Here is a 14,796-nt window from a genome sequence, read left to right as displayed (position 1 = left end):
TTATCCGAGTTGAGGAAGATGGGTCTTCCTATTGATGAGTGGAGTTTTATTTTGGTTCAAATGTTGATTAAGCATATCAATCCAGAAATGATGAGAGATTTTGAGCGAATTCATTGTTCTACCTCTATTCCAAAATACATGGATTTATATAGTTTTTTGGATAAACAATGTACCGCCATTGAAGCTTCAGCTTTTTCATTCACTTCAAAATCAAATAAAAGTTCAGATGCCAGTAATAAGTCAAGTATGAATTTCCGCTCTAAAGGTAAAGGTAATTTTTCAAAAAATGCTTCATTTTTTGCTAAAACTGAAAAACGCATTTCAAATAATCAGTGTCCACTTTGCCAGAGCAAACATTTACTATATACCTGCCCTAACTTTCTTGAGAAAACTGTTACAGATCGCTATAATCTTTGTAAATCGTTACATCGATGTTTTAATTGTTTGAGCAATATGCATGATATTCGGACCTGCAAGTCAAATGTCTGTTGTCGGTGGTGTAATAAAAGACATCATTCCTTGTTATGTTTGATGGAAAAATCAACTTCATCAACGCCTCAAACCCAAACATCTACATCTAATTCTACTGTTGGCAACACGCCTGCTGCTCAAGAATTTGCTACTGTCAACTGTGGGTGTGGATTTACGAAACGCAATTCAGTGGTAATGTTAGCAACAACACGCGTTGAAATTTTGAGTAATCGAGGAAATTATCACAATTTTCGTGCTTTATTAGACCCAGGCAGTCAAAGTACATTCATTACTCAAAAAGCTTTCAACAATTTAGGCTTGCCAAAATATCATTTGTCTTTGGCTGTGCAAGGATTAGGTGAAACTAGAACTGTTACTAGTTCAGGTGGGGTAACATTGTGTATCAAACCATATAGAAAAACTTCACCCGTATTTACAACTGATGCTGTTATTTTACCAAAAATATGTGAAAAACTTCCCTCCACCAATAATTCTATTCAAAAATGGCCACATATCTCCAATATTGAGTTGGCAGATCCTAACTTTAACTGTCCAGGTCAAATTGATCTCCTTTTAGGCGCAGATATATTTCCAAAAATTTTGTTAGGAAATCATTTGAAGGGTGGAAATGGGGAACCGTACGCTTTGGAAACAGTATTTGGTTATGTTGTAATGGGTCAATTCAACTGTGACGCTTCGCCTTCACTAAATTCATTTTTTTGTAAGATCAATTGTACATCTCTAGAAAACAATATTAAAAAATTTTGGGAGCTTGAATCTGTTCCTGATGTAACCTGTTTATCACTAGAAGATAAGCTGGTTGAAGATTTATATAAAATGTCAACTACAAGGGATCAGTCTGGGCGCTTCATTGTTTCATTACCTTTTCGAGACTCACGCCCTGTATTTTCCCGAAGTAGATGTCTTGCAATCAGGAGTTTTTAAGCCCTTGAAAAACGTTTACAAAAGCAACCACATATATATAAAGATTATTGTTCATTTATGCGAGAATACTTAGACCTTAATCACATGGAATTAATTTCGGAAAACAAAGTACCAATGAAAAGTTATTATATACCGCACCATTGCGTAATTAAACCTCAAAGTTCAACAACAAAGTTGAGAGTAGTATTCAATGCGTCTGCCCGAGATCCAAATGAATTATCACTCAATGATTATTTATTAACTGGTCCCAAATTACAACGTGATATTGTCACGATCCTGTTAAATTTTCGCATACATAAATATACCCTATGTGCAGACGTGCAAAAAATGTACAGGATGATTTTAATCACTCCCGATCATCAAGATTATCAACGCATTATATGGCGTTTCTCGCCATCTGAACCTCTTCAAGATTATAGACTGCGCACCCTTACTTATGGAATTTCAGCCTCGCCATATCTGTCACTGAAAACTATTCAGCAATCGGTGGCTGAAGATGGTGCCAATTTTCCGCTCGCATCTGCTTCTTTGTTGTCCGATTGTTATATTGATGACATCGTAACAGGTCATGCGACGTTTGAAGGTGCTTTACGTCTTCAAAAAGAGTTGATAACTCTATTGAAGAAAGGAGGCTTCGATCTACGTAAGTGGTCGAGCAATGAGCCCTCCCTACTGTCTCATTTACCCAAATCATATTTAGACACATCTCCAATTTCTTTTGATCAATGCCACTAAAGCTTCCATAAAATTTTAGGATTATTTTGGAATTGTTCTGAAGATAACTTTTCATTTTCAGTTGAAGTATTGAATAGACCTTGCACGAAGCGAAATTTACTGTCCGAACTTGCTCGTATATTCGATCCATTGGGAATTCTTGCCCCTATAACGTTTTCAACAAAATATCTTATTCAACAGTTATGGGTTTCAGGTTTGGACTGGGACGAAACTCCCAATGAACGAATTATTCAATATTGGTCACGCTATAAAGAAGAATTGAATTCACTGTCAGGAATTCAATTACCCCGCAGATTATTACACAATATTCATTTAGAATGTGAACTACATGGTTTTTGTGACGCTTCCGAAAAAGGTTATGCTGCTGTCATTTATTTTCGTGAAATACAAAATCAGAAATCGAAGCTATATTTTGTCTGTGCGAAATCTAAAATTGCCCCGCTCAAGCGCATATCTATTCCATGTCTGGAGTTGTGTGCTGCTGTACTCCTCTCTTCTTTAATGTCATTTGTCCTTAGTGTATATCAAGGTAAACTTAAATTCAGTTCTATTTGGGCATGGACAGATTCGGAAATTACTCTTGCATGGATTAAAGCTTCTCCACACAGATGGAAAACTTTTGTGAGTAATAGAGTCACATATATTCAGGATAAAGTGTCGCCTGAATTATGGCATCATGTTGATTCGAACGAGAATCCTGCTGATATAGCATCTCGTGGCCTTCTTCCATCTGAGTTGCTAAATCATCGTCTATGGTTTCAAGGACCCACTTTTTTGCAAAATTTTCAGAATGAGTGGCACAAGTCTGATTTGAAAATGTATACCACGCATGAAGAGGAACGCAAACTTGGTTTGTTATTAGTAAATCAATCACACTATTTGAGCGAAATATTAAAAGATATATCATCATTCGGAAAATTACAACGAATTTTAGCATATTGCCAACGATTCATTTTCAATTCGAAAAATCCGAGAAGCAAATTGTCTGGTTTTCTTTCCTCTAAAGAGCTTCAAAACGCAACGAAACTTCTTGTTAAACATACTCAACAACTAGCATTCTCAAAAGAAATTGAATCACATAATTTTTCGAAGCCGCTCAAAAAATTGAATATATTTATAGACAATGAGGGACTTCTCAGAGTGGGAGGTAGATTAACAAATTCTAACCTATCTTACGATAAGAAACATCCGCTCCTTTTACCTAGTAACTCAGATTTCACTTATTTAATTATTGAACATTTTCATAAAAAGTATTTCCATGCAGGTATACGAACTGTACAGTTCTTACTATCTCAACAATATTGGATTTTGGCATCAAAACGCGTAATTCGCAAAATTTTGTCTCGATGCATGGCATGTTGGAAGACGCACCCTGTATCATTACAACCTCCCATGGGGAATCTTCCTCTACCACGCATTTCACAAATTAAGCCCTTTTCTAACGTTGGTGTGGATTATGGTGGTCCGCTTTTTATAACTATGAATAAACGTAGGGGATCAAAAACTATCAAGGCATACATATGTCTATTTGTATGTCTCGCTACAAAGGCGATTCACATCGAACTCGCTTCAGATCTTTCGAGTGACGCATTTTTAGCAGCTCTTCGCCGTTTTGTAGCTCGTCGAGGAAGATGTTCTTCGATAAGCAGTGATTGCGGAACAAATTTCATTGGAGCTTGTAGTCAACTTAAACTTTTACAAGAGGCCGCGTCCTCTGAGAATATTGAATTTCACTTCAACCCCCCTTCAGCACCGCACTTCGGAGGTATTTGGGAGGCCGGAATCAAATCAGTAAAGAGTCATTTGAATAAAACAATCGGCGAACAGGTTCTGACATATGAAGAACTTTATACGGTGCTGGTTCAAATTGAATCATTATTGAACTCTCGTCCATTAACACCTTTAAGTTCAGATCCTAATGATATTTCAGTTCTAACTCCCGGCCATTTTTTAACTTTAGAACCCCTGTCTGCCGTTCCTGATTCCGATCTCACGTCAACTCCTTTGAACCGTTTATCGCGGTGGCAATTACTCCAACGAATCCATCAAGATTTCTGGCGTCGATGGAAAATTGAGTATTTGCATACATTACATCAACGTAGCAAGTGGATTAAACCGATGACTCCGGTTGCACCGGGTACATTAGTTTTGATAAAAGATGTTACGCCCCCACTCCAGTGGACTTTAGGTCGAATCACTACTTTGAAACCGGGTAGTGACGGAATTTCCCGTGTTGCTGTGGTCAAAACAAAAAATGGTACATTGACACGACCTTTGGTCAAATTGTGTCCTCTACCAATTGAGGAGACAAATTGATTGAAATTCATTCTTTTCTTTCAACTTGAATATATTTAGTTTTTTGACATTAATATTGCTTTTTTTTATTTTAGAAAATTATAATTTTGTTTCGAATTGGAAAATGCATATTTAATCATATGCATTTTGGGGGCCGGTAATGTTGCGTCTTTATTTGTAATTTTCTGTTTTTATTACTATTATTATTGTTGGCATGGAGCGACTTCTAAGGGCGCATGCTCAAAACTCAATTGAAGTATGCTTATCTATCTAAACAAGATGAATAGAGACCTACCTACGATCTCATGCTAAGTACGCTACGTGAATCGCTATTATTTTTGCTAATTACTTATTTCACCGTGTGTGCTCTAGACTCTGTGTCATCTTCGACTGTTTGGTAACTCATTTTAACTTCCCGTTTTGTTGTACAATCCAGTGAAGCTGAAGAAAGAACACTCCAAGAAAGGGCCCTTTCAGAAGCAGGGATTTGTGCTAGGAATTCGGTGAGTTCGCTTTATGCCACAATTCATACAGTCCATTCTTGTTTTCATTTTTTATTATTTTTCAAGTATTCGAAGACGCGACACTGCCAAATGTAAATGCCATTGAAAATAGAAGTACAAATAAGTCTTTCAAACTAAAGAAGCTCCTCAGCAACGTTCCTTTATTTTCATTGGAAAACATACTACATACATGCAACGGCCATACCACGTTGAAAAATGCCAGTTCTCGTCCGATCACTGAAGCCAAGCAACGTCGGGCGCGGTTAGTACTTGGATGGGTGACCGCTTGGGAACACCGCGTGTCGCTGTTTTTTTTTATTTCAAGAGAAATATAATACCAATTTGTCTTTATTTTACTTTCGGAGTCTATCTCTTTTTTCACCCAGTACAGGAAAAATGAATTCATTTTGAATCATTGTTTTTATTTGCATGTCCACGCAAATATAAAAACAATTTCTATAAATATTTTTTTGTGTTCTCAAACTTGCAAATCACCCTTTACATTTTTCATTTTCGAGAATATTTGAATGAAAAGAGATTTCTGTTTCGAAAATTATGTATTTTTGATATAAAGTGATTATAAAATATACTATGAGTCTTTAGGATTTAATAGCGTAAGTATGAAAATATAAAAAGCGAAATATAGTGTAGTGTGAACACGATAGAAAATATTCTTCAACTTAACCTTTAGTAACAATGATAAAAACGATAATTTTGATACCCAATTTCAAGTTTCAAGATATACTAAAATTGTATTTATGAGCCTATATGAACTTTGTATCCTTTGCCCTGGTGCTCAAACAGATTCATGATTGTTTTGGCGAAAACTTTCGACGTGAGAAATGAAACTGGCCCAACTTTGTACAACTGTTGAAAAATGGGCCAAGAATTGAAATCTTTCACTCGCATTTCATTCAGATCTTTATTCTATGGACCAAACTGTAAACAATTTTTCAGTCAATATTAATATACTGCCAAATGTAAATGCCATTGAAAATAGAAGTACTAATAAGTCTTTCAAACTAAAGAAGCTCCTCAGTAATGTTCCTTTATCTTCATTGGAAAACGTACTACATACATGCAACGGCCATACCACGTTGAAAAATGCCAGTTCTCGTCCGATCACTGAAGCCAAGCAACGTCGGGCGCGGTTAGTACTTGGATGGGTGACCGCTTGGGAACACCGCGTGTCGTTGTTTTTTTTTTATTTCAAGAGGAAATATAATACCAATTTGTCTTTATTTTACTTTCGGAGTCTATCTCTTTCTTCACCCAGTACAGGAAAAATGAATTCATTTTGAATCATTCTTTTTATTTGCATATCCACGCAAATATATAAACAATTTCTATAAATATTTTTTTGTGTTCTCAAACTTGCAAATCACCCTTCACATTTTTCATTTTCGAGAATATTTGGATAAAAAGAGATTTCTGTTTCGAAAATAATGTATTTTTGATATAAAGTGATTGACTTAATATAATAATAATGATAATACTCGTCTATATTATTTCCCTTTTATAAAATATACTATGTGTCTTTAGGATTTAATAGCGTAAGTATGAAAATATAAAATGCGAAATATAGTGTAGTGTGAACACGACAGAAAATATTCTTCAACTTAACCCTTAGTAACAATGATAAAAACGATAATTTTTATACCCAATTTTAAGTTTCAAGATATACTAAAATTGTATTTATGAGCCTATATGAGCTTTGTATCCTTTGCCCTGGTGCTCAAACAGATTCACCATTGTTTTGGCGAAAACTCTCGACGTGAGAAATGAAACTGGCCCAACTTTGTACAACTGTTGAAAAATGGGCCAAGAATTGAAACTATCACTCGCATTTCATTCAGATCTTTATTCTATGGACCAAACTGTAAACAATTTTTCAGTCAATATTAATATACTGCAAAATGTAAATGCCATTGAAAATAGAAGTACTAATAAGTCTTTCAAACTAAAGAAGCTCCTCAGTAACGTTCCTTTATTTTCATTGGAAAACGTACTATATACGTGCAACGGCCATACCACGTTGAAAAATGCCAGTTCTCGTCCGATCACTGAAGCCAAGCAACGTCGGGCGCGGTTAGTACTTGGATGGGTGACCGCTTGGGAACACCGCGTGTCGTTGTTTTTTTTTTATTTCAAGAGGAAATATAATACCAATTTGTCTTTATTTTACTTTCGGAGTCTATTTTTTTTTTCACCCAGTACAGGAAAAATGAATTCACTTTGAATAAATGTTTCTATTTGCATGTCCACGCAAATATAGAAACAATTTCTATAAATATTTTTTATGTTCTCAAACTTGCAAATCACCCTTCACTTTTTTCATTTTCGAGATAATTTGAATGAAAAGAGATTTCTGTTTCGAAAATTATGTATTTTTGATATAAAGTGATTGACTTAATATAATAATAATGATAATACTCGTCTATATTATTTCCATTTTATAAAATATACTATGAGTCTTTAGGATTTAATAGCGTAAGTATGAAAATATAAAAAGCGAAATATAGTGTAGTGTGAACACGATAGAAAATATTCTTCAACTTAACCTTTAGTAACAATGATAAAAACGATAATTTTGATACCCAATTTCAAGTTTCAAGATATACTAAAATTGTATTTATGAGCCTATATGAGCTTTGTATCCTTTGCCCTGGTGCTCAAACAGATTCACCATTGTTTTGGCGAAAACTCTCGACGTGAGAAATGAAACTGGCCCAACTTTGTACAACTGTTGAAAAATGGGCCATGAATTGAAATCTATCACTCGCATTTCATTCAGATCTTTATTCTATGGACCAAACTGTAAACAATTTTTCAGTCAATATTAATATACTGCCAAATGTAAATGCCATTGAAAATAGAAGTACTAATAAGTCTTTCAAACTAAAGAAGCTCCTCAGTAACGTTCCTTTATTTTCATTGGAAAACGTACTACATACATGCAACGGCCATACCACGTTGAAAAATGCCAGTTCTCGTCCGATCACTGAAGCCAAGCAACGTCGGGCGCGGTTAGTACTTGGATGGGTGACCGCTTGGGAACACCGCGTGTCGTTGTTTTTTTTTTATTTCAAGAGGAAATATAATACCAATTTGTCTTTATTTTACTTTCGGAGTCTATTTTTTTTTCACCCAGTACAGGAAAAATGAATTCACTTTGAATAAATGTTTTTATTTGCATGTCCACGCAAATATAGAAACAATTTCTATAAATATTTTTTTGTGTTCTCAAACTTGCAAATCACCCTTCACTTTTTACATTTTCGAGATAATTTGAATGAAAAGAGATTTCTGTTTCGAAAATTATGTATTTTTGATAAAAAGTGATTGACTTAATATAATAATAATGATAATACTCGTCTATATTATTTCCCTTTTATAAAATATACTATGTGTCTTTAGGATTTAATAGCGTAAGTATGAAAATATAAAATGCGAAATATAGTGTAGTGTGAACACGACAGAAAATATTCTTCAACTTAACCCTTAGTAACAATGATAAAAACGATAATTTTGATACCCAATTTTAAGTTTCAAGATATACTAAAATTGTATTCATGAGCCTATATGAGCTTTGTATCCTTTGCCCTGGTGCTCAAACAGATTCATGATTGTTTTGGCGAAAACTCTCGACGTGAGAAATGAAACTGGCCCAACTTTGTACAACTGTTGAAAAATGGGCCAAGAATTGAAATCTATCACTCGCATTTCATTCAGATCTTTATTCTATGGACCAAACTGTAAACAATTTTTCGGTCAATATCAATGTACTGCCAAATGTAAATGCCATTGAAAATAGAAGTACTAATAAGTCTTTCAAACTAAAGAAGCTCCTCAGTAACGTTCCTTTATTTTCATTGGAAAACGTACTACATACATGCAACGGCCATACCACGTTGAAAAATGCCAGTTCTCGTCCGATCACTGAAGCCAAGCAACGTCGGGCGCGGTTAGTACTTGGATGGGTGACCGCTTGGGAACACCGCGTGTCGTTGTTTTTTTTTTTTTATTTCAAGAGGAAATATAATACCAATTTGTCTTTATTTTACTTTCGGAGTCTATCTCTTTTTTCACCCAGTACAGGAAAAATGAATTCATTTTGAATCATTGTTTTTATTTGCATGTCCACGCAAATATAAAAACAATTTCTATAAATATTTTTTTGTGTTCTCAAACTTGCAAATCACCTTTTACATTTTTCATTTTCGAGAATATTTGAATGAAAAGAGATTTCTGTTTCGAAAATTATGTATTTTTGATATAAAGTGATTGACTTAATATAATAATAATGATAATACTCGTCTATATTATTTCCATTTTATAAAATATACTATGAGTCTTTAGGATTTAATAGCGTAAGTATGAAAATATAAAAAGCGAAATATAGTGTAGTGTGAACACGATAGAAAATATTCTTCAACTTAACCTTTAGTAATAATGATAAAAACGATAATTTTGATACCCAATTTCAAGTTTCAAGATATACTAAAATTGTATTTATGAGCCTATATGAGCTTTGTATCCTTTGCCCTGGTGCTCAAACAGATTCACCATTGTTTTGGCGAAAACTCTCGACGTGAGAAATGAAACTGGCCCAACTTTGTACAACTGTTGAAAAATGGGCCAAGAATTGAAATCTATCACTCGCATTTCATTCAGATCTTTATTCTATGGACCAAACTGTAAACAATTTGTCAGTCAATATTAATATACTGCCAAATGTAAATGCCATTGAAAATAGAAGTACTAATAAGTCTTTCAAACTAAAGAAGCTCCTCAGTAACGTTCCTTTATTCTCATTGGAAAACGTACTACATACATGCAACGGCCATACCACGTTGAAAAATGCCAGTTCTCGTCCGATCACTGAAGCCAAGCAACGTCGGGCGCGGTTAGTACTTGGATGGGTGACCGCTTGGGAACACCGCGTGTCGTTGTTTTTTTTTATTTCAAGAGGAAATATAATACCAATTTGTCTTTATTTTACTTTCGGAGTCTATCTCTTTTTTCACCCAGTACAGGAAAAATGAATTCATTTTGAATCATTGTTTTTATTTGCATGTCCACGCAAATATAAAAACAATTTCTATAAATATTTTTTTGTGTTCTCAAACTTGCAAATCACCCTTTACATTTTTCATTTTCGAGAATATTTGAATGAAAAGAGATTTCTGTTTCGAAAATTATGTATTTTTGATATAAAGTGATTGACTTAATATAATAATAATGATAATACTCGTCTATATTATTTCCATTTTATAAAATATACTATGAGTCTTTAGGATTTAATAGCGTAAGTATGAAAATATAAAAAGCGAAATATAGTGTAGTGTGAACACGATAGAAAATATTCTTCAACTTAACCTTCAGTAACAATGATAAAAACGATAATTTTGATACCCAATTTCAAGTTTCAAGATATACTAAAATTGTATTTATGAGCCTATATGAGCTTTGTATCCTTTGCCCTGGTGCTCAAACAGATTCATGATTGTTTTGGCGAAAACTTTCGACGTGAGAAATGAAACTGGCCCAACTTTGTACAACTGTTGAAAAATGGGCCAAGAATTGAAATCTTTCACTCGCATTTCATTCAGATCTTTATTCTATGGACCAAACTGTAAACAATTTTTCAGTCAATATTAATTTACGGCCAAATGTAAATGCCATTGAAAATAGAAGTACTAATAAGTCTTTCAAACTAAAGAAGCTCCTCAGTTACGTTCCTTTATTTTCATTGGAAAACATACTACATACATGCAACGGCCATACCACGTTGAAAAATGCCAGTTCTCGTCCGATCACTGAACATTCACACACTACGACATATTGACACGTAGAGGTAACACCTACTGAAAGTGAAGTAAAGTGAGTGAGAAGTGAAGTGAGATAAAGTGAATACGTTCTGTGTTGCGTGAAAGCTAGACACAAAGAGACTAGTTCTTTTTAGAACTAAGTGTGCGTAAGCACACACAGAAAGAACTCGACATTCCTGTTCAGGCTTTTTAGGACCCTACCAACAATAACATGGAGGAGGAAAATAAAAAGTTAATAGAGGAAAACGAAGATCTGAAGAAGGACATCATAAGCTGGCAGGAGAAATACCTTTCAGAGTTCGCCAGATGCAAGGAGGCAATAGAAGAGTTAAGGGATAGGATTGATAAGTTGACTGCAGAGAATGCAGAACTAAAAGAATCCAAAACAAAGAAGAAAGGAAGAGAAGAAAAACCAAAGAAGGAGGAAGAAGAAAAACAGACAAACACTAGGAAAAATCAACAGCAAGAGACCGGAAAGGAAAAAGAGTGCAGAAAAGCGAAGGACACAGCGGACAACGAGGAAAAAACAAGATCCTGACAACAGCCCCCGAGAAGGAGAAGGAGAAAACTACCAAGAGGACAAGAGAACAGGTAGTAACAACCGAGACAGAAACGGAAGACGAAGGTTTCCAAAAAGTGGAAACTAAGAAAAGCCGTAATGCCAAGAATAGAACGACAAATGATCTAGAAGAAATTAAAATGGACGCGGAAACAACGTCCATGGACATGGAAACGACGTCCATAACGGAAACGGAAGCAACAAAACCAAGCGTGCCAACCGATAAAAGAAAAACCCCGGAGGTCCCAGTCTGGCCAACCCCCAGGCCAACCGAGGACAGACCAAACGAACAAGCCGTATCAGCAAGCGCGGATACGAATCCGAGACAGACAAACCCCATGTCACCACCACCGATAGTTGTCCACGACAGCAAACGGTGGAACGAGATTTCCAAAGGCCTTGAAGCCCGAAAAATCGGGTACAACAAGGCAAGGCTCACCAGGGATGGAATATACATCCACACGAACAACGAGGAAGAGTGGCGCAAAGCCACAAGATACATGGAGGAATCCCGCCTGGAATTCCACACCTTTACCCTGATAAAAGAAATCCCACTCCACGCTGTAATCCGGGGGATACCGGAGAACGTGGAGGAAGCGGACGTCGCTGCAGACCTAACCAAACAAGGGTTCGAGGTTCTGGAATGTCATAGAATGACATCCAGAAAAACTAGACAAATACTGCCGCTATTCCTGGTCAAAGTGCCTAAAGACCAGGACAAAATCTACGCATTAAGAACATGTGTAAATCGTGCGGGCGGAGCCGCAAAGAATTAACAAAAGAGAAATAAGGCAATGCCACCGATGCCAATACTTCGGGCATGCACAGAGATGTTGCCACGCAACCGCACCTTGCGTGAAATGCGGTGAGCAACATGAGACTAGAGAATGCCAAAAACAAAGGGAAGAGCCGGCCAAATGCGCAAACTGCCTGGGTGCGCATCCGGCAAGTTACAGGGGTGCAGAATGTTCCCCAAACCAAGACCCTCGCAATCAACAGGAAGCAGGCCTCGACAAACGGAGAGTCAGAGGCCCCGGCAACAAACAGCTCAAAGAAAGCCAGCACCGAAGGCACAACAAACCGGAGGAAGCGAGCTGATCCAAATCCTAGGAAATCTGACGACTGAGCAGCAAAAGATCGCGCAAGCGGTCTTAGCCGCCTTAATTCAAGCACCCGGTCGACAGTAATGCCCGCACGAATCCCGGGAAGCTTACTAGTAGGATCGTGGAACATCAACGGTTTCACAGAGAGAAGAAACGAGCTACTGGAGCTACTGTCGCGCCTAGAAATAGACGTCATGGCGCTCCAGGAGACACGGATAAGAAGCGAAAAGAGCTACCGCATCCCAGGATACAACATGTACAGGACAGACAGGCCAGGGGGGCGCAACGCCGCGGGAGGCGTTGCGCTACTAGTTAAAACAGACCTAGCGCAAAACGAAGAAAGAAGACCAGAAATCCAAATCGGCGAAGCAGTAGCGGTCAGAGTCAACGTGAGACGCTACGAGCAGCTGAAAATATCGTCGGTATACCTACCTCCGCAAGGTAGAAGAATAGAAAGAACCGACATGGCAGAATTATTCCCAGATCACCATCCCACAGTGGCCATCGGCGACTTCAACGCAAAGTCGCCAGACTGAAACTGTAGGTTCGCAAACACAAGAGGCAGAGATATAGTAAGATTACTAGACGAATTTGAGGACATCGAGGTAGTAGCATCAAACAGCCCAACGTAATACCCGCAAGCAGACGCAGTCCCAAGCACTCTTGACATCGCGCTAGTACAAAACATCGACACTACGGAGATGGAAGTACTAGAGGAAGGGTCGTCAGACCACAACCCCATCCTATTCACAATAGGAAGGGGAGAAGTGGAAACAGACAACCCAACGAAGCGAATCATAGACTGGACAAGATTCCAGCGAACCATACACGACGCGCTGGGTGAGATACCACGCATCGAAACAAAAACAGATCTGGAGAACGCCACGGACCAGCTTCAGCAGGCGATCACACAAACAACGGAAAGAAGCGCGAGGGAAGTCCCAGCCACGCGCTATAACTTCCAAGAGCACCTTCCACCAGAAACGATGGAACTAATCAGAATAAGAAGACGCCTGAAAAGACAGTACCAAAGAACACGTGCACCGATGGACAAAAGGTGCATGAATAGAGCAAACAGGATACTGAAGGAAGAGCTGAAAGCGATCCGAGAAAGACAATGGACCACCCGTCTGGAAGAGCTGGCCACAGAAGATAGATCTGCGTGGCAAATGCAGAAGAAACTTAGGAACGGACCGCGACAACCCTGCCCACCAATACACGGCGAGCAAGGAATTGTCTACACTGACCAGGAGAAGGCGGAAGCATTCGCAGACAACTTCGAAAGGCAGTGCAAAGAGAATGACGTCCCGTTCACAGACGAGGTAGATGAAATAGAAAACCAGGTGGAAAGAACGGTACGGAGGCTCAACCGACGAACAGACAATGCGCAACCCCTGGCCCCGACATCGCCTGAGGAAGTGAAGGACATTCTGAGGCGCCTTATCACTCGGAAAGCACCAGGCCCAGATAATATAACAAATAGAGCACTGAAAGTGCTGCCACGAAAGGGTATAGCAGCCATAACCAACATCATAAATGCTATACTCAGACTGCAACACTTCCCGTACCAGTTCAAAGAGGCAACGGTAATCCACATACCAAAGCCCAAGAAGAACCACCTATTTCCAGCGAACCACCGGCCAATAAGCTTACTGCCATCCATGAGCAAAGTGGCGGAACGCGTCATCCTGAAGAGACTGGAAGAACAAACCAAAGAGTTAGGGATCCTCCCCGACGAACAATTCGGTTTTAGATCAGAACACTCAACAGAGCTACAAGTCCTGAGGGTAGTGGAATTTGCGACAGAAGGCTTCAACCTTGGCAAAGGACACAACACCGGAGCTATCTTCCTAGTCGTCTCCAAGGCGTTCGACAGAGTTTGGCACGACGGGCTACTAGCCAAGATGAGCGATTTCGGATACTCCAAACCAATGGTAAGATTAATCCAGTCTTTTCTAGCTGACAGGCGATGCCGCTGCAGAGTAGGAGACGAATTATCAACAGTTCGACTACTGGAGGCAGGAGTCTCGCAAGGTGCAGTCCTTTCGCCATACCTCTACTCCGTATACACGGCAGACGTGCCCAAGCCAGAGAACAACTTTAACAAGTTGGCACTCTACTCGGACGACACGGCCCTGCTGGCGAGATCTAGGAGTCAAGTACTCGTTACAAGATACCTACAACAACAGGCAGACAGATTAGAGGAGTGGGCTAACCTGTGGAAGATCAGTATCAACCCTGACAAGAGTCAGGCGATACTGTTCACCCGCAGGTTCGTACAACCGGAAGGCAACGTCATCTTCAACGGACAAGAGATTCCGTGGACAAACAAAGCAACATATCTCGGGGTCATC

At 38.3% G+C, this 14,796-nt stretch overlaps 5 non-coding genes and 1 pseudogene across 5 annotated transcripts; all 6 read left to right on the top strand.

Moving 5' to 3' along the window:
• Nucleotides 1-5,140: 5,140 nt before the first annotated feature.
• LOC141484045 (5S ribosomal RNA) lies at nt 5,141-5,260 on the top strand (annotated as a pseudogene).
• A 768-nt stretch (nt 5,261-6,028) lies between these two features.
• LOC141484026 (5S ribosomal RNA) lies at nt 6,029-6,148 on the top strand. Its single transcript, XR_012466416.1, has one exon. It is a non-coding gene; the product is annotated as a 5S ribosomal RNA (ribosomal RNA).
• An 818-nt stretch (nt 6,149-6,966) lies between these two features.
• LOC141484025 (5S ribosomal RNA) lies at nt 6,967-7,086 on the top strand. Its single transcript, XR_012466415.1, has one exon. It is a non-coding gene; the product is annotated as a 5S ribosomal RNA (ribosomal RNA).
• An 818-nt stretch (nt 7,087-7,904) lies between these two features.
• LOC141484023 (5S ribosomal RNA) lies at nt 7,905-8,024 on the top strand. Its single transcript, XR_012466413.1, has one exon. It is a non-coding gene; the product is annotated as a 5S ribosomal RNA (ribosomal RNA).
• Nucleotides 8,025-8,842: 818 nt separating this feature from the next.
• Nucleotides 8,843-8,962, top strand: LOC141484022 (5S ribosomal RNA). Its single transcript, XR_012466412.1, has one exon. It is a non-coding gene; the product is annotated as a 5S ribosomal RNA (ribosomal RNA).
• Nucleotides 8,963-9,784: 822 nt separating this feature from the next.
• On the top strand, nt 9,785-9,904 carry LOC111508688 (5S ribosomal RNA). Its single transcript, XR_002722551.1, has one exon. It is a non-coding gene; the product is annotated as a 5S ribosomal RNA (ribosomal RNA).
• Nucleotides 9,905-14,796: the final 4,892 nt, after the last annotated feature.

This window comes from Leptinotarsa decemlineata, unplaced genomic scaffold (assembly GCF_025532065.1).
Source record: "Leptinotarsa decemlineata unplaced genomic scaffold, Ldec_3_MD MMD2_tig00004307_RagTag_RagTag, whole genome shotgun sequence".
NCBI classification, from domain to species: Eukaryota; Metazoa; Arthropoda; class Insecta; order Coleoptera; family Chrysomelidae; genus Leptinotarsa; species Leptinotarsa decemlineata.
Note: the sequence above shows the minus strand (reverse complement) of the source record. Positions and strands in the feature narration are given on the sequence as shown.